Genomic DNA, 19,021 nt, shown 5'->3' on the forward strand with positions numbered 1-19,021 from the left:
TCCAGACATAAACCCTATTGAGCATCTGTGGGGCATCCTCAAGCAGAAGGTGGAGGAACGCAAGGTCTTTAACATCCACCAGCTCTGTGATGTCGTCATGGAGGAGTGGAAGAGGACTCCAGTGGCAACCTGTGAAGCTCTGGTGAACTCCATGCCCAAGAGGGTTAAGGCAGTGCTGGAAAATAATGGTGGCCACATAAAATATTGACACTTTGGGCCCAAATTGGACATTTTCACTTAGGGGGGAGGATGGACCAAAATGGTACAAGACAGGATCATGGGAAGTCAAGGCTCATTGATGCACGTGGTGAAAAAAGGCTGGCTTATGTAGTCCAATTCAATAGAAGAGCAAATGTAGCTCAAATTGCTGAAAAGGTTAATGCTGATCATGCAGTTTGTTGCGTATGGAACTATGTAGCCACAGACTGATCAGGCTGCCCATGCTCACCCGTGTCCACAGCTAAAAGTATCTAGAATGGGCACATGAGCATCAGAATTGGACCAAGAAGCAATGCAAGAAGGAGTCTTTGAGGTGTTAACATGGTCTCCAAATTCTCCATATCTCAATCCTATTGAGCGTCTGTGGGATGTGCTGTAAAAACAAGTCTGATCCATGTAGGCCCCACCTCCCAACTTCTACGACTTAAAAGGATCTGCAGCTGATGGCTTGATGTCAAATACCACAGAATACTTTTAAAGGTCTATCGCCATCCATGCCTCAATGGGTAAGGCAAAAGGGGGACCTTCTCAATATTAGGTGGGTGGTCATGTTATGGTGGTTTGTCATAATATTATGGCTTATCGGTGTATAATTCTCCATAATAATTCAAGACATAAATAAAAATTTATTTTGCTCATAATAAAACAAATCAAGCGTGCCTGCAGGATGATACAAAGTGTACCATCTCTAAGCAGAACAATGTTTGATAACCATAGCAACCAAGTAGCTTCAAGCATGATCAATCCAGAGAAAATAATTAGCAGATACAGAGGTTCCATGAAAATTTAATGAGCAGCTGTCAGTCTCTATACCAACCAACAGTAACTAAAGGTGCTTATTCTATTCCTGGCACTGTAAATGCCCTAATTGTTTATGTTATCATTGCAAACATTATACTTTTTTTACATTTGATTTATGCAGAGTCTTCTAAAGTCTTGTCAATTTGACCAGAACTGTAGTCCATCAGCACTGATATCATAAGATTCATTCCCACCAGGAACACCACCAATGGGGTAAAGAGATTGATTCAACACCTGCAAGAGTCCTCCTTAAGACCTTAACATAAACCCCAGTGATTTGTCCATGATGTGGCATGTATCCTGTGAGTCCAAAGAATCCTTAAGTTGGCCATAGATGGTTTGACTTTCCGCTGGTTGAGCAGGGACCAGGGGCGGACTGACCATTTGGAAACTCGGGCACTGCCCGAGGGCCCGGAGTCAGTAGGGGGCCCCATGAGATGCCCCTGGTACCTTTTTCATAGGCTTTTTTGAGTTTGGGCAAGGACACAGGGGCCCCATGATCCCCTATTGCCCGGGGGCCCCATGAGTTGTCAGTCCGCCCCTGGCAGGGACTGGCTAAGATTCAAACATCTATACGCAGGCTGATTGTATCCAAGTAATACAGTCGACTGGGGTAAACAAGCATGTTGGATTTGTGCTATAGCCGCTAGCAGTAATCACTCTCTGCCAGGAGAACACAATAGCTCCCCGGGAGGGATTCCCCCATCTATACTGATGGGGGAATCCAGCAACCCGTGGTTGCAGGAAAGAAAATCGCATCATCTACAGTATGGCCATCCTTAATTGTTTAATTGCTGAGAGCAAGAAAAGTGAAGGGCATTCAGGATATTTCAGGGCAGAAAAATTTCCCTTCATTGGGGCTGAAGAGAAAGTTTAAAAATCTCACAATAAAGTGAAATTGCTAGTACAGTACACTAAGAAACAAAATTATTTTGTATTTCTACATGACCATTTTGTTTATATAAGTGTAATTTCTAGCAGCAATTTTGCTTCATTGTCATTTTTTTAATGTTTCTCCTAAGTCTTGATGAAGGGGGATATTCAGGCACCCGAAACACAGTGGCTGCCCTTTGCTTTTCTTTCAATGTTAACAGTTACAACAGGGGTGTCAAACTCAATTTCATCATGGGCCGCATTAGCATTATGGTTGCCCTCAAAGGGCCAGTTGTATCTTTAAGACAAGCAGGGGCGGACTGACCATTTGGAAACTCAGGCACTGCCCGAGGGCCTGGGGTCAGTAGGGGGCACCATGAGATGCCCCTGGCACCTTTTTCATAGGCTTTTTTGAGTTTGGGCAAGGACACAGGGGCTCCATGATCCCCTATTGCCCAGGGGCCCCATGAGTTGTCAGTCCACCCCTGAAGACAAGATGTCCAGAGCACCCCATCCCCTTTACATCAGATGTCAGGAGCCCCCCACCGTCAGAAGTCAAGAGTCCCCCACCCTCCCTTACATCACAGTGCACCCCCCCCTTTTCTTGTGCTGCTGCTGGTAAGAAGCTGGGGGTGGAGCTGGGAAGCATAAAGTGCAGGGTCTGTAGGAGGACCAGAGGAGGCTGGAATCAGCTGCCGAATCTGCTGAAGGCTGAGACCAAGGGAGGTGCAGACGAGGGGGTGCTGCAGCTGCACATAGAGACACAGGATCTGTAGCAGGAGTTCTGTACTGCTCTCTGCTGACAACTGTTGAGACGAGGGTGAAGGTGGAGTAGGGGGGGGGTTGGGCAGAGGCAAGGGGGGTACCTCAAGAGAGGTGTGAGAGCCACATGAAATGACCTAGTGGGCCACATTCGGCCCACAGGCCATGTGGTTTAAAAATTAAAGATTCTTTGGACTCTCAAACAACTTCCGTTTGGCACTTTTCTTGACGCACTGCACTTTGATTTATTAGTTCAGGTAAACTTCTTCTGCAAGGGGTCCTAGTTTTGTGGTGAGCTGCTGAACCCAAGCTATCAAGGTCAATGAATGACTTGACCTGTCTACCTTTTGAAAACTTGCCACCACCTGTTCCCGTGTCATGTATCCTGACACTGAGACCAGAGAAACTACAGATACCAGCATGTTATTAGCATTGGCTTTGACTTTGCTCTCCACTATACATCTTCATCTTTTCATGGTAGGGACAGATTTTCCTTAGGCTAAAGAAGGTGTACTAAGCAGAGTGTGCCATAGTGCCAGCTATTGTTGGGGATGGTAAAAGGTGGGTTTACCTAAAAGACATGGGCTATTGTGACCATAAGAATAAAAATTAAAAGTAGCGCACATAATATGACCTGCAAGCCTCACAAGTCCATTTTAGTCCATAATGTCGTTAGGGAGAGAACAGCAATTCCTGCAGCTCCTAGTTATCCAGCTGGTGAAGAAGACATAAAAGCAAGCAGGGTACATCAATGTGTTAAAACCAAGTAATTTTAATGGGAAATAAGCACTATCACACTTACATCAAGGTAAGTATCCTCTAACCTAAAAAGGTACCACAGGTTTAGGTGCCAAAGAAAAAAAAAAAAGCTGTGGCACCATTTAGGCTTGAAGATACTTGCCTTGATGTAGGTGTGATATTCTCTATTCCCCATTAATAAAACTTGGTTTTTAACACATTCCTGTGCCCTATTTGCTCTTATCTCTTCAGGCTTATTGTGATTTCTGTCAACTTCCTTTTGAAATTCAGCTGAATTTAAGTTGGTGCAGGAAGATTTCACTCTGCAGGGCACTATGATCACAGATCTGAATGTGAAATGGGTTATCTATATAATTATTATTATTATACAGGATTTATATAGCGCCAACAGTTTGCTCAGTGCTTTACAATATAACGGGAGACAATACAGCAACAATACAGTTCAACACAAGAGGGTTAGGAGGGCCCTGCTCCTTGGAGCTTACAATGCCCAACATGTGCCCAACAGGCTTGAACTATCACCTCTACGCCGATGACACGCAAATTTACCTCTCCACCCCTCGCCTCACCCCTTCAGTCTCCGCCCGTATCACCCACCTACTGAACGACATATCAGACTGGATGTCGCTCCATTTCCTCAAATTGAACCTTTCCAAAACCGAGCTCCTGATTCACCCCCCCCCCCCCCCCCCACTTTCTCCATCACGACCAATAGCGCCACCAACAGTCCCACCCCGCAAACAAAAGTCCTAGGTGTCACTCTAGACTCAAACCTGTCCTTCCAACCCCATGTCCAATCGTTGGCAAACTCATGTAGGCTCCACTTCCGCAACATCTCCAAAATACGTTCGTTCCTAACCCCAGACACTACTAAACAACTCGTTCACTCCCTTATTATCTCACGTCTGGACTACTGAAACTCCCTTCTCACCGGCCTACCTCATCACAGACTATCCCCGCTTCAGTCTATCCTGAACTCAGCGGCCACACTCATCCACCTTACCAACCGCTTCGCTTCTGCCACCCCCCTCTGTCATTCCCTCCAGTGGCTCCCGATTGCCCAATGAATTAAATTCAAACTACTGACACAGACATACAAAGCCATTTATAACACTGCCCCAAATTACCTCACCGACCTGATACCCAAATACCACCCAACCCGTACTCTTCGCTCCCCACAAGACCTCCTACTTTCTAGTTTCCTGGTCTCCACCTCCCACGCCCGACTGCAGGACTTCTCCAGGACTTCCCCCATCCTCTGGAACTCACTACCCCAATCCATCAGACTGTCACCTACCCTCCTCACCTTTAGGCGCACCCTGAAAACCCATCTCTTCAGGGAAGCCTACCCCGCTCTCACCTAACAGCCGATGTCCTCCAGTCCTCCTACCACTCCATCCCCCACAGCCACTTCCTCCTGTACCACTATCCCCTCCCTCCTAGATTGTAAGCTCGAAAGAGCAGGGCCCTGGCACCCCTTGTGTATTGTTTTGTTACTGTATTGTCTCATGTTCTGTCCCCCACTATAATGTACAGCGCTGAGCAAACCTTTTAGCGCTATATAAAACTGTATAATAATAAGAATAATGTGTCACTGACTGTGTAGATTGATGTGTGAATGGTGACGCATCTCCACTCGAGGTCACCAGCCCAACATACCTTATTAGTACTAGCCCAGGGGCAAATGCTTCCCTGTTCCCTAGCCCAGTTTTTCTCTGTAGAGGCCATCTATGATGATGAATGGGCTCTATATAATATATAATTAGGATTTTACTAATGGGCCACACAGCATGGATCTGGCAGGAGTGTGTACAGATAGCTTTGTTTGGGTGCTATGTGTGTGGGGGAAAAGCATATTAAAGGTTAACTGTATAAAAGTTTAGATATTCTTTAAAATAGGAGAACAAAGTTCACTTTTTGTAACTGAGACAATGAGGAACGAACAGCAATTAAGTAGCACATATGGAAAAAGCAATGCTGAGCTTTAAGTAAACCTGTGTGAGTACAATTACCATACAATTATATCAAGTTTAGGTTATATTAAAACTCTGTAATAACCAGGGATCTTTATTATGAGTCTCATAAGATATAAATGTGCAATAGTCATACATTTAATGTGTCTGGAAATAGCATTACACACACATATAGGTATCTGTGGCCTCAGTTAGTAGGACAGGCAACGAGACCCTTGCTGCCAGCTCTGCACTGCTCCGTCCAATAGCTCTTTCTCTTAATATCCCAATGTGACATATGGAAATTATTACAGCGGCTGCCGCAGAGGCTGTTTGCAAGACGGAGGAAAATTTATTTGTGAGCACATTCAGCCTTTTGTGTTAAAAAGCTGAGGGCAGCATTTCTGGGGCTGTTCTAGGAATGAGGGCAGGAAAACCCAGTTTCATCGGCGGCTTATAAGCAAAGGGCTCTTTTTTTTTTTGTTTGTGTTGTAATCAGATGTCTTAAAATCCGTGGAATGCTCTGAGGATAGCAAAAATTTCCTTTACTACTCATGTATTTTATAAGAAGTTATAAAAACAAATCGTATGAACGTTGAACCCTCTGCGTGGGATGTGGGACTCATCCAAAGCTACTTGTTTTAAAGAGCTTACGACATTAAAAACTCCTAAAGAGACCCTGTTGCCTATAAAGCAAAGTACCAGTGGTGCTAGCCTGTAAAAAACCATGCTGAATCTTTTTGATGAGCAGTGAGTCAACTATTCACAAACACTTCTAGAGCTACCAGTGACATTGTCACCCGAAGCTTCCCCTGCTTGGCACTGTGGTTCTTCCAGCAGGCCGCTACATCCCTATTACGTCCTGTAGTGATGTAGCAGCCAGCGAGAGGAACCACTGTGCCCAATTTGGGGCCCACTATTCGACTCACCCAAGAGTGTTGGATAGCAGTGGCACCAGTAGCTCTGCAGAAAAGCGAAAAATGGGCTTAAAGTGACTCTAAAGGTTGACTTTTTTTAAAAAATAACAAACATGTTATATGCTCTGTGCAATGGTTTTGCACAGAGCAGACCCAATCCCCCTGTTTTTGAGTCCCTTGCCAGCAGTTCTGGCTCCTTCTCCTCAACTGAATGCCCCCAGTAGCAAGTCTCCAGATATGGAGGCACTCAAGTAAGCTCACTCCTGATCCACGCTCCTGTGAATGAACATTGTGCATTCACACACAGAGTGTGGTCTGACCCTGCTCCTCTTTCTTCACTGGCTCACTGGCTGTGATTGACAGCAGCAGGAGTTAATGGCTCCCCCTGCTGTGTGAAGAAATGAGCAGGCAGAGACCTGGGAGAGCCACGGCTCTTATGCACATCACTTGATTGAGATGGTGCTAAGGGGGGTTTGGGGGGAGGCTGCACCCAGAAGTGCTCGTCACACTGCAAAATCTCTGCCCTCCCTGATAGTCCCTGGGTGGGGTGCTGAAGACAGGCAGGGAGGTGAGTAGGCGATAAACAGTGCAATGTTAAAAGCATTAATAATTTAAGCTCATCTAATGTAACCAGGGGCGGACTGACAACTCATGGGGCCCCCGGGCAATAGGGGATCATGGGGCCCCCGTGTCCTTGCCCCCCTACTGACCCCGGGCCATTGGGCAGTGCCCGAGTTTCCAAATGGTCAGTCCACCCGAATGTAACCAAGCAAGTTCATGGAAATAAATGGCCTCATGAGGCCGCTTCTGTTATTTTTTTATGATAAAGTAAGCTGTTTAAGATCACTATCTTAGCTGGGCTTGTTTGAATGCTGTAAAGTATTTTTAAGTCTGTTTCCTAACTTGCTATCAATAAAGATCTTATTTAAATAAGGTTTTGGTTAAATAAAAAAATTTCTATTAAGACAATTAGATTGGAACCCCGAATGAGTCCCTTGGACAAGTAGCTTTTAAAAAAAAGTCCACACCCCTTGGTCCACTGGCATGGTAATTACTCAATATGTTTTTTCAGAGGCTGGCTCTATTGCCAACATTCCCCTACTAATGTCAGGGTCACTTTAACCACATGCCGCCCAGCTACTGTAGAAATACGGCAGCAGGGCGGCATGGCTGGGTAAAACCACGTTTTAAAACGTGTGTTTTCAAAACAGGTAGGGGGCGCGCGCGAGGTGCGCCGCCGCCCTACCTGTCCTGCCGATCACGGCCGCGGATGTCAGTCGCCGGGTCACAGCTGGTCGTTACCGGCTATGTCCCAGCGATTAGTGGCAATCACTGATAGAGAGCACAGCTGCAGTAGCTGTGCTTTCTGTCAGTTCCCTGACAGCTCCTGACACGCTGATCGGGACAGAATAGTTTATCTGTCCAGATCAGTGTGTCTCCGTGCAGTACACACCCCCGCCCCCTAGTAAAACACTCCCCTCACACAGTTAACCCTTTCACTGAATAAAAAAGTTAACCCCTTCCTCCCCAGTGCCATTAGTACAGTGTCAGTGTTTTTTTTTTTGCACTGATCACTGTATTGGTGTCACTGGGGATGTCAGTGACCCCAAGTCAGTTCCCCTCCAGTGTCAGAATGTCCGCCTTAGTCCTGCAGTCCCGCCACAAGTCGCTGATCGCTGCCATAAGTCACTGATCGCCGCCATAAGTCGCTGATCGCCGCCATAAGTCGCTGATCGCCGCCATTATTAGTATAAAAAAAAAATTAAAAATCCCAGTATCTTTCCCGCCATTTGTAAACGCTATAACTTTCACGTAAACCAATTAATTTACATGTATTGGGTTTTTTTTTAGCAAAGACATGTCGCAGAATACATTTTGGCAGAAATTTATGACTAAATTTGATTTTTAAATTTTTTTTTACTGGACATGTTTTATAGCAAAAAGTCCAAAATATTGTTTTTATTCCTCAAAATTGTCAGCCTTTTTTTTTTATATCGCAAAAAATAAAAAACGCACAGGCGATCAAATACCACCGAAAGAAAGCTCAATTTGTGGGAAAAAAAGGAGGTAAATTTCATTTCTGTACCGTATTGCATGACCGCGCAATTGTCTGTTAAACTAGCACATCGCTGTATAGCAAAAAAATGGCGTAAATTGCAGTATCTATACCATAGTTTGTAGACGCTATAACTTCCACACAAAGCAATCAATATACACTTATTGGGATTTTTTTTACCAAAAACATGGAACAGAATACATTTTCGCCTAAATTTATAACTAACTTTGAGTTTACTATATATTTTTTATAGCTGAAAGTAAAAAATATAATTTTTCTTCAAAATTTTTGGTCTTTTTTTGTTTATAGCGTGAAAAATAAAAAGCGCACAGGTGATCAAATACCACCGAAAGAAAGCTCTATTTGTGTGAAAAAAAGGACTTAAATTTCGTTTGGGTGCAGCATTGCATGACCGCGCAATTATCAGTTGAATTAGTGCAACACCGAATAGCAAAAAGAGGCCTGGTCATTAAGGGGGGTAAATCCTCAGGAGGGCAAGTGGTTAAAACTGAACTTCAGGCAGATATATGGAAACATCTTTAATACAATTGTACATTCCTTTAAAGCTGAACTCCATGCAAACATCTGAATGCACAATACATGAAATACATGTACCAGCCAAATGAGATTTACACAGCTCTGTGACAAAGCTCAGCCCTGCTGTAGTTCATTAACAGTTACAGGTCTTATCTGACTTACACCCCGGTCACATCAGGTGCGACTTGGCATGCGATTTTCATGCCATACGACTTGCAAATCGTATGCCAAGTTGCACCCTATTATCCGCTTTTAGAGCGGTCAAATCGGTGCGGTTCCAACTTGGTCGGAGCCGCACGGATTTCTGAAGTAGTACATGTACTACTTTTGGTGTGATTTGTATAGACATCTGTGTCAGATGTCTTGCAAATCGCAATGAAATTGGCATCTCACCTGATTTTGAAATCGTGCGACTTCACTGTAAGTCGTACGATTTCAAAATCGGCTTTGATGTGACCGAGGCATAAACCCATATGGGTGAAGCATGTCAGAGAGTGGTGTTCTCCAGGCAGAGACGAGTTGTGTTGCTTGAATGGCTGAATAAAAATGTACTGAGCCAGGTGATATCATCAGTGAGCCACTCCTTCTTTTATGTCAGTAATGAGGATGGGCTCCTTAGATCAGTATCTGATTAGCTTTGCAGAGGTGAAGGTATGGAAAGGTGACCTTTGCACAGGGGCGGACTGACAACTCATGGGGCCCCCGGGCAATAGGGGATCATGGGGCCCCTGTGTCCTTGCCCAAACTCAAAAAAGTCTATGAAAAAGGTACCAGGGGCATCTCATAGGGCCCCCTACTGACCCCGGGCCCTCGGGCAGTGCCCGAGTTTCCAAATGGTCAGTCCGCCCCTGCCTTTGCATGACTTACAAGTCTTGTAACAGCCTGTGACTGGACAGTGAAAAGAGAAGAAACTGACTGATGAGTTCATCTCTCTGTCACTCAGCTCTCTCCTCCTATCAGTGCGCTCCTTTTTCTGCTAATCCACCTCTTAGTCTAAGCTCTGCTGTACAGGGACTGCAAAAGGCTGACACAAGGACAAATACTTGCACTACTAATACTGTATTATTAATTCTAGAGCTGCATTAATTTGTGTCATTTCTATCTGCATGGATTTCAGCTTTGAAGTAATACCATGTCCATAAGGTTAGCATAACTAGTACCTGAATCTCTCCTGATACCACAGTCCAGTCATCTCGTCTAAAGCCCCGTACACACGATGAGAATATCGGACGAACGATTGCCCGTTTTTTTTCACCTGCTAGTCTCACATCGAAAGTGAAAAGGTTACTAAAGATATGAAAATTCTCATAGGAAAGAAAAGAATGTTGAAAGTGATGTAATGTATTGTATTGTATTTGTACTGTATTTTCTTATGACTACTGTACTGATTAAATGAAAATTGTACGTTGGTATTGTACGAGAGAAATTTTCGTGCTTGTCCCTTCGGATGTTGTCACACAAATTGTTGTGATCGGCTCTCGAAAGCTGCATACTAACGATCCAATTATCGGACAATTGGTCCTTGTACAAAAATGGTCGTACAATTTTTTTAATAGTGTGTACGAGGCATAATACAGCTGTATTTCTTTTTAAAGTAGTACAGTGTATTATTATATAAGATTAGAGGAAATTAATTTATTCTCTCTTGAGAAGAGGAGCTCCATGTATAAAACATAAGGGGGGGATATGATCTCCATGTATAATACATAAGGGGGGATATGATCTCCATGTATAATACATAAGGGGGGATATGATCTCCATGTATAAAACATAAGGGGGGGATATGATCTCCATGTATAATACATAAGGGGGGATATGATCTCCATGTATAATACATAAGGGGGGATATGATCACCATGTATAATACATAAGGGGGATATGATCACCATGTATAATACATAAGGGGGGATATGATCACCATGTATAATACATAAGGGGGGATATGATCTCCATGTATAATACATAAGGGGGGATATGATCACCATGTATAATACATAAGGGGGGATATGATCTCCATGTATAATACATAAGACGGGATATGATCACCATGTATAATACATAAGGGGGGATATGATCTCCATGTATAATACATAAGGGGGGATATGATCACCATGTATAATACATAAGGGGGGATATGATCTCCATGTATAATACATAAGGGGAGATATGATCTCCATGTTTAATACATAAGGGGGGATATGATCTCCATGTATAATACATAAGGGGGGATATGATCTCCATGTATAATACATAAGGGGGATATGATCTCCATGTATAATACATAAGGGGGATATGATCTCCATGTATAATACATAAGGGGGATATGATCACCATGTAGAATACATAAGGGGGGGATATGATCTCCATGAATAATACAAAAGGGGGGATATGATCACCATGTATAATACATAAGGGGGGATATTATCTCCATGTATAATACATCAGTGGTTCATATAGTGAACTCGGTGTAGAGTTATTCACCCTGAGGTCATCACAGAGGACAAGGGGGCACTCTTTACGTCTGGAGGAAAAGAAATGTAATCTCTAAACACGGAAAGGTTTCTCCACAGTAAGAGCTGTGAAAATGTGGAATAGACTCCCTCAAGAGTTGGTTCTGGCCAGCTCGGTGGATTGCTTCAAAAAAGTTCTGGATTCTTTCCTAGATACACAGAATATAACTGTATAGTAACATTTATAGGTATAGTTGATCCAGGGAATATCCGATTGCCTCTCGGGGGATCAGGAAGGATTTTTTTTCCCAGCAAGAGCAAATTGGATCGTGCTTTGCTGGTTTTTTTTGCCTTCCTCTGGATCAACTGTGGGTATAGGATTATAACTTTTTTTTTCATGGTTCAACTGGAGCGACTTTTGTCTTTTTTCAGCCAGACTAACTATGTAACTATGTAAAAAAAAAAAAAATTACATATAACTAGCTCCTGAAACTGTCCCAATGCCAGACTCCTGTCATCCCCTACACAGCGGAGATCCGACTGGGAGAGGGAGCAGCAGCACTCTCTCAAAATGTGCATTTATTGCAGAGATAAACTGACTGATTAGCTAAACACTACATTTCTTCTACACATAGATATTTTACTATACAAATACTATAGTACAAAAAATACCTCAACAAGGCCAATGCCAATGGAGTTCCTCCAGTGCATTAACATGTACATTTGGCTGATGCTAGCATGCATTTTTAGGCAATGACTGTTGAGATAGTCCCATAAAAAATCTTTAGGTCCAGCACAGATGCAGCCAGCAGCAAGGAAGATTTAAGGCGCAGGATGTAAACACTGCGGCAGGTTGCAGCTATCACATTTAGATAAGTATGCAGTTGGGACTGGGAGAGATATTTTAGATCAGGGCTTGCTGGAGAGACAGGGGTTGTGTAAATATACGTGCATTTATCCTTTAAAAAACATTTGACGCCATCTTGTGTCTATGGTTACCTTTACCGTTTGATCATACACGTTCCCTCCAGCTTGCTTGCAGTAATATTCATAACAACACAGTAATGAGTGTCTAGATGTGAACTCTCTGAATATACTCCCAATATACAGAAAACATTCTCTTCTAACCATGCACACATCTCCTGCTGGCTATAGGAAGCAGAGGTTAATGGAAGCTGTGCTGTGTGTATTTTTGTGCTCATGGTCATGTGTATGAGTGTAATTGGGTAAATATCCCATATTTTCACATATAACCAATGGTGTTTATTTTAGTGCAAATTCTGAATTCAAACAATGTTTTGTTTCTTTACCCTTAGATGGCTGTTTGTGTATGTCATCGTCATATGGATTCTTTTCAAGCAGAACGTTTGTGAAGTCAGTGGAGGAGTTGCCTATAGAAGCTGAACAGTGGCATGGAACAGATCACAGAGGTCACAGATGTGACTGGGCCCCTAATCTCCAGGAGTCCAATAAGCCTCTCTACTAACTTAATGCGGAATTCCAGAAAGACATAAAAGACATCTCCATTACTTAATGGTCCTGTAATCTATTTTTTATAATATTGTTTCTTGCTGTGTTTTTCTGCATCCTTGTAATGTCCTCCATAACCTACTGAAATATAAAGGAGTAAATGCGCCCAGGATACCTCATAAAAAACGTATATAAATTTTCATTTTCAATTACCCTACCTATACTTATACTGTAAGTGCCGGTGATTGCCGCAGGTATAAACATGTGTATGTCAGCCATAGTGCACAAAACATTCAAAACCTTAGCTGCGCATATCACAAATAAACATCCAATATCAAATAAAATGAAATCAAATGCAAAGAAATATAAGTCCCAAAAAATAATCCCAATCAGTGCAAAAGTGTCATTGCATTAATATTAGTATGGTGCTCCACTTGACAGTGCTGTTGTACTCCACATGGAGTTCCACTCACCCCATATCGGTGGTGACCAACTATTGCTAGTGTGGTCAACAGTGCTTTTGGGGAAAACCCCTATGCAATCCACTCCATTGAATTTTTCCAGAAAGATGCAGTGTGGAAGGGCAAATTTTCTCAGAGGGTAAATAGCAGAAGAGAGGAACTTTCAAATATCCATGAATACGGGTAAATCTCAATAAAGTAGAATATCATCAAAAAGTTAATGTATTTCAGTAATTCAATACAAAAAGTGAAACTCATATATTAAATAGATTCATTAACCCTTTGAGGACCGTAAGATTTTGGAACGCCAAAAGAATCAATTTTTTTGTTTTTAAAGTTCGTACACTTCAGTTGCTGTAACTAAGCCATTTCATGAAATAATTGGCAAAAAGCTAGATCCATTTGTTGTTTGTTGATAAGAACTAATATTTTGACTCAAACCAAAAAAAAAAAAAGTTTTCAGTTCTTAATCAGATGATACACGCAATTAAAAACATGGGACAAATACGTCCCTTTGTCCTCCAAGGGTTAAACACAAAGTGATATATGTCAAGCATTCCTTTCTTTTAATTTTGATGATTATGGCTTACAGCTAGTGAAAACCCAAAATTCAGTATGTCAGAAAATTAGAATATTGTGACAAAGTTCAATATTGTAGACTCGTGGGGTCACACTCTAATCAGCTAATTAACTCAAAATACCTGTAAAGGTTTCCTGAGCCTTTAAATGGTCTCTCAGTCTGGTTCAGTAGGTTATACAATCATAGGGAAGATGGCTGACTTGACCGTTGACTAGAAGACAATCATAGACACCCTCCACAAGGAGCGTAAGTCACAAAAGGTCATTGCTAAAGAAGCTGGCTGTTCACAGAGTATATTAATGGAAAGTTGAGTGGAAGGAAAAGTGTGGTAGAAAAAGGTGCACAAGCAACAGGGATAACCGCAGCCTTGAGAGGATTGTGAAATAAAGGCCATTCGAGAATTTGGGGGAGATTCACAAAGAGTGGACTACGGCTGGGGGCAACAACCACCACGCACAGACATATCCAGGACATGGGCTACAACTGTCGTATTCCTTGTCTTACCTGTTGTTCAGTGGTCCAAAGTCCTCTTTTCGGATGAAAGTAAATTTTGCATTTAATTTGGAAATGAAGGTCCCAGAGTCTGGAGGAAGAGTGGAGAGGCACAGGATCCAAGTTGCATGAGGTCCAGTGTAAAGTTTCCGCAGTCAGTGATGATTTGGGGAGCCATGTCATCTGCTGGTGTTGGCTAGTTGTGTTTTATTGAGTCCAAAGTCAGTGCAGCCCTCTACCAGGAAATTCTAGAGCACGTCATGCTTCCCTCTGCTGACCAGCTTTATGGAGATGCTGGTTTCATTTTCCAGCATGACTTGGCACCTGCCCACACTGCCAAAAGTACCAATACCTGGTTTAATGATCATGGTATCACTGTGCTTGATTGGCCAGCAAACTCGTCAGACCTAAACCCCATAGAGAATCTGTGGGGTATTGACAAAAGGAAGATGAGAGACACCAGACTCAACAATGCAGACAAGTTGAAGGCCGCTATCAAAGCAACCTGGGCTTCTATAACACCTCAGCAGTGCCACAGGCTAATTGCCTCCATGCCATGCCACATTGATGCAGTAATTCATGCAAAAGGAGCCCTGAACAAGTATTGAGTGCAATACTGTACATGGACATACCTTTAAGTAAGCCAACATGTCTGTATTAAATATTCTTTTTATTGGTTTTATGTAATATATATATATATATATATAATATTTATGTAATCTTCTAATTTTAATAATTCTAAGTAACCCTCTCTACACGAGCTGAACATGCTGGGTGCCGATCCATAGGGCACCATTCCATGTGAGTGTAACATTTTTATATTGATTCAATAAAATCTATTATAGTTTTATGCTATGGGATCCTCTTCTGCATTTTCCCTCTGAGAACATTTGCTCTTCCACACTGCATCTTTCTGGAAAAATTCAATGGAGTGGATTGCATAGGGGTTTGCCCCAGAAGCACTGTTGACCACACTAGCGATAGTTGATCACCGATATTGGGTGAGTGGAACTCCACGTGGGGCACAACAGCACTGTTAAGTGGAGCACCATACTAATATTAAAGCACCTGCACTTTTGCATGAATTAGGGCTCTTTTTTGACACTTATATTTCTTTGGATTTGATTTCAGTTTATTTGATATTGGATGTTTATTTGTGATATGTGCAGTTAAGGTTTTGAATGTTTTGTGCCATAAGCTCCTGAGTCTCTCTGTTTTCCCCTTACCTCCATTTGCTTGGAATGAGCAGTACATATCAGGGGCGGACTGACCATTTGGAAACTCGGGCACTGCCTGAGGGCCCAGGGTCAGTAGGGGGCCCCATGAGATGCCCCTGGTACCTTTTTCATAGGTTTTTTTGAGTTTGGGCAAGGACACAGGGGCCCCATGATCCCCTATTGCCCGGGGGCCCCATGAGTTGTCAGTCCGCCCCTGGTACATATTAGTTGCAGTCATGTGCACTGCTCTATGCACACTACAAATCCCATAGTACATAGTCCTTCATCCATTTAAAGAGCAATCAAGAGAGGGTGGCTATGTTCTTACATATAGTGGAACCATGGAGAACAAACATAGCCTCCCTCTAACAGAAATTCAGATCACAGCAGCAGAGAAAAAAGGAATTTGGAGATTTAGAGGAGGCTGAGAGCAATACAAGGGACTTTCATGAGTTAAGAATACAGTTTGGACAGAGGACATCTAGCAGCAGAAAAAAAGTATTACTGTGGGAAAATCTCTGGCTCAAAGATGAATATAAGTTATTATTTTATGCACTATTCATTTTTAATCTTGTTCTTTTTGCTGGAGTTCTCCTTTAATGTTCCCTTTATGGCCCATTAAGACCTATTTATTCCAAACCATGTTAATGTCACCCACTGCGTTATGGCAGCCTATTCATTTGGACAACAAAGGTCCTAAAATCAAACTTCCACTATTTTTCCTGTGCAGTGCACCACAATCCATTGTAGTGTTTTACTGTATGTTATTGTATGCTGCAATGCAGATTTTTTTCAAGGTTTAGGTCTTATGGGGTTGATTTACCAAAGGCAAATATATTGTGCACTACAAATGCAGTTGCTTTACGTGCTTAATAAAATGAGATAAAGTTTCACTTTGCAAAGAATACCCAATCACATGTAAGGAAAATAAAAAAACAGCATTTTTGCTTGCACATGATTGGATGATAGAAATCAGCAGAGCTTTCCGTCATTTCAGAGCTTCCCGTCAGATCTAGAGCGAACGCACTTGCACTTCATAGTGCCTCTAGTAAATCAACCCGTAGTGTGTTGGGTTGCCATTCAAAATCAATGGCACTGCAATGCACAACTGTATGGGTGTTTCAGTAATGCATGTTAAAACACTAATTTCATCCTGCATTACCACAACACATAAGTCTGGATGGGTCCTGAGTTTACGTAAAGCTGAAAGTTTTTTTTGCAGTTCCTTTATTTAGCCATAGGTTGCCTTACAGAAACCAAGTCAAAGATATATGCAATACATATTGGTACAGGTACATTTACTGGGGTATGCATGTATCACAGACAGCTTCAAAACTATGAGGTCAATTCAATAATAGGAGTACCCAAGATACAACAGGTTTCATTTCGGTCGGTTGTAAGTAAAACTGGGGAGGCGTAATGATAAACTCCTTTGAGGTGATCAACCTACACAAATGAGCCCCAGCCTAAAAATGCAACCTTACTGAATATGAAAAAACTGAAACTTATTTGTCTTTTGCATACATTGAAGAATGCCTAAACCAAACTTTCTGAACTAGGATTCCTCCAAAGGTTGGGAGGGGTTTATTGAGTAATAAGCAATTTCTGCCTCTAAAAAATGATCTTTTTGACTATTGTATGAAGAACATTTTTCCCATTGACCACCAATGGAAGAACCATTCCTTCCACTGATTACCAATGAAAGAATCACCAGTCTTAACGGACTGTGAGCTGGAGATATAGTAATTTTTGGCGGGGGTTTCATGAGACCTGAATTTTATTTCAAGGGCTCCCCCATGTTAAAAGGTTAAAAAAGAATGACCTAACTTACTTCTACCTTTTTTTCTCTCTGTCTCTTTGGGGACATTTCCCTTCACTTCTTGTCCAAGAGACACAGGAAGAGAGAGAAAATCTCTTTATACTCAGGGGAAATCACTTCTGAAGAACAGAATGGGTGTCCCTGTGAAGGCAACTGTAAGATTTTGGATTTCCAATCACTTTCTTTGTGGCAATAGTCACCAGTACAAACACAGAAGGGGTGGATCTCACTAGTAAGGACATAAAACATGTGACAGGGGTTCTAACTCTTCTCTAAACTATTTAAACTAAAACAAAAAGTTTTGGCTTTGGAGCTACAGTCAGGTCCATAAATATTGGGACATCGACACATTTCTAACATTTTTGGCTCTATACACCACCACAATGGATTTGAAATGAAACGAACAAGATGTGCTTTAACTGCAGACTGTCAGCTTTAATTTGAGGGTATTTACATCTAAATCAGGTGAACGGTGTAGGAATTACAACAGTTTGCATATGTGCCTCCCACTTAATAAGGGACCAAAAGTAATGGGACAATTGGCTTCTCAGCTGTTCCATGGCCAGGTGTGTGTTATTCCCTCATTATCCCAATTACAATGAGCAGATAAAAGGTCCAGAGTTCATTTCAAGTGTGCTATTTGCATTTGGAATCTGTTGCTGTCAACTCTCAAGATGAGATCCAAAGAGCTGTCACTATCAGTGAAGCAAGCCATCATTAGGCTGAAAAAACAAAACAAACCCATCAGAGAGATAGCAAAAACATTAGGTGTGGCCAAAACAACTGTTTGGAACATTCTTAAAAAGAAGGAATGCACCGGTGAGCTCAGCAACACCAAAAGACCCGGAAGACCAAGGAAAACAACTGTGGCGGATGGCCTGAAGAATTCTTTCCCTGGTGAAGAAAACACCCTTCACAACAGATGGCCAGATCAAGAACACTCTCCAGGAGGTAGGTGTATGTGTGTCAAAGTCAACAATCAAGAGAAGACTTCACCAGAGTGAATACAGAGGGTTCACCACAAGATGGAAACCATTGGTGAGCCTCAAAAACAGGAAGGCCAGATTAGAGTTTGCCAAACGACATCTAAAAAAGCCTTCACAGTTCTGGAACAACATCCTATGGACAGATGAGACCAAGATCAACTTGTACCAGAGTGATGGGAAAAGAAGAGTATGGAGAAGGAAATGCTTCACAACTCATTGGATGCCGCTTCACAGTGCAGATGGACAATGACCCAAAGCATACTGCAAAAGCAACCAAAGAGTTTTTTAAGGGAAAGAAGTGGAATGTTATGCAATGGCCAAGTCAATCACCTGACCTGAATCCGACTGAGCATACATTTCACTTGCTGAAGACAAAACTGAAGGGAAAATGCCCCAAGAACAAGCAGGAACTGAAGACAGTTGCATTAGAGGCCTGGCAGAGCATCACCAGGGATGAAACCCAGCGTCTGGTGATGTCTATGCGTTCCAGACTTCAGGCTGTACTTGACTGCAAAGGATTTGCAACCAAGTATTAAAAAGTGAAAGTTTGATTTATGATTATTATTCTGTCCCATTACTTTTGGTCCCTTAACAAGTGGAAGGCACATATGCAAACTGTTGTAATTTCTACACCGTTCACCTGATTTGGATGTAAATACCCTCAAATTAA

The 19,021-nt window shown here is 42.3% G+C and overlaps 1 protein-coding gene and 1 long non-coding RNA gene across 2 annotated transcripts in view; one reads left to right on the top strand and one right to left on the bottom strand.

The window, feature by feature from the left end:
- LOC149469557 (uncharacterized) overlaps nucleotides 1-13,013 on the top strand; it is a 56,807-nt gene extending 43,794 nt beyond the window's left edge. The window contains exon 2 of the long non-coding RNA XR_016311564.1: nucleotides 12,643-13,013. This is a non-coding gene — a long non-coding RNA (uncharacterized LOC149469557). The remainder of the gene's footprint in view (nucleotides 1-12,642) is intronic.
- FGD1 (FYVE, RhoGEF and PH domain containing 1) overlaps nucleotides 1-19,021 on the bottom strand; it is a 275,027-nt gene that overhangs the window by 209,065 nt on the left and 46,941 nt on the right. The window lies entirely within an intron of this gene.

This window comes from Staurois parvus, unplaced genomic scaffold, assembly GCF_062004578.1.
Source record: "Staurois parvus isolate SC_StPar_1 unplaced genomic scaffold, SC_StPar_1.0 ptg000068l, whole genome shotgun sequence".
Lineage (NCBI taxonomy): Eukaryota > Metazoa > Chordata > Amphibia > Anura > Ranidae > Staurois > Staurois parvus.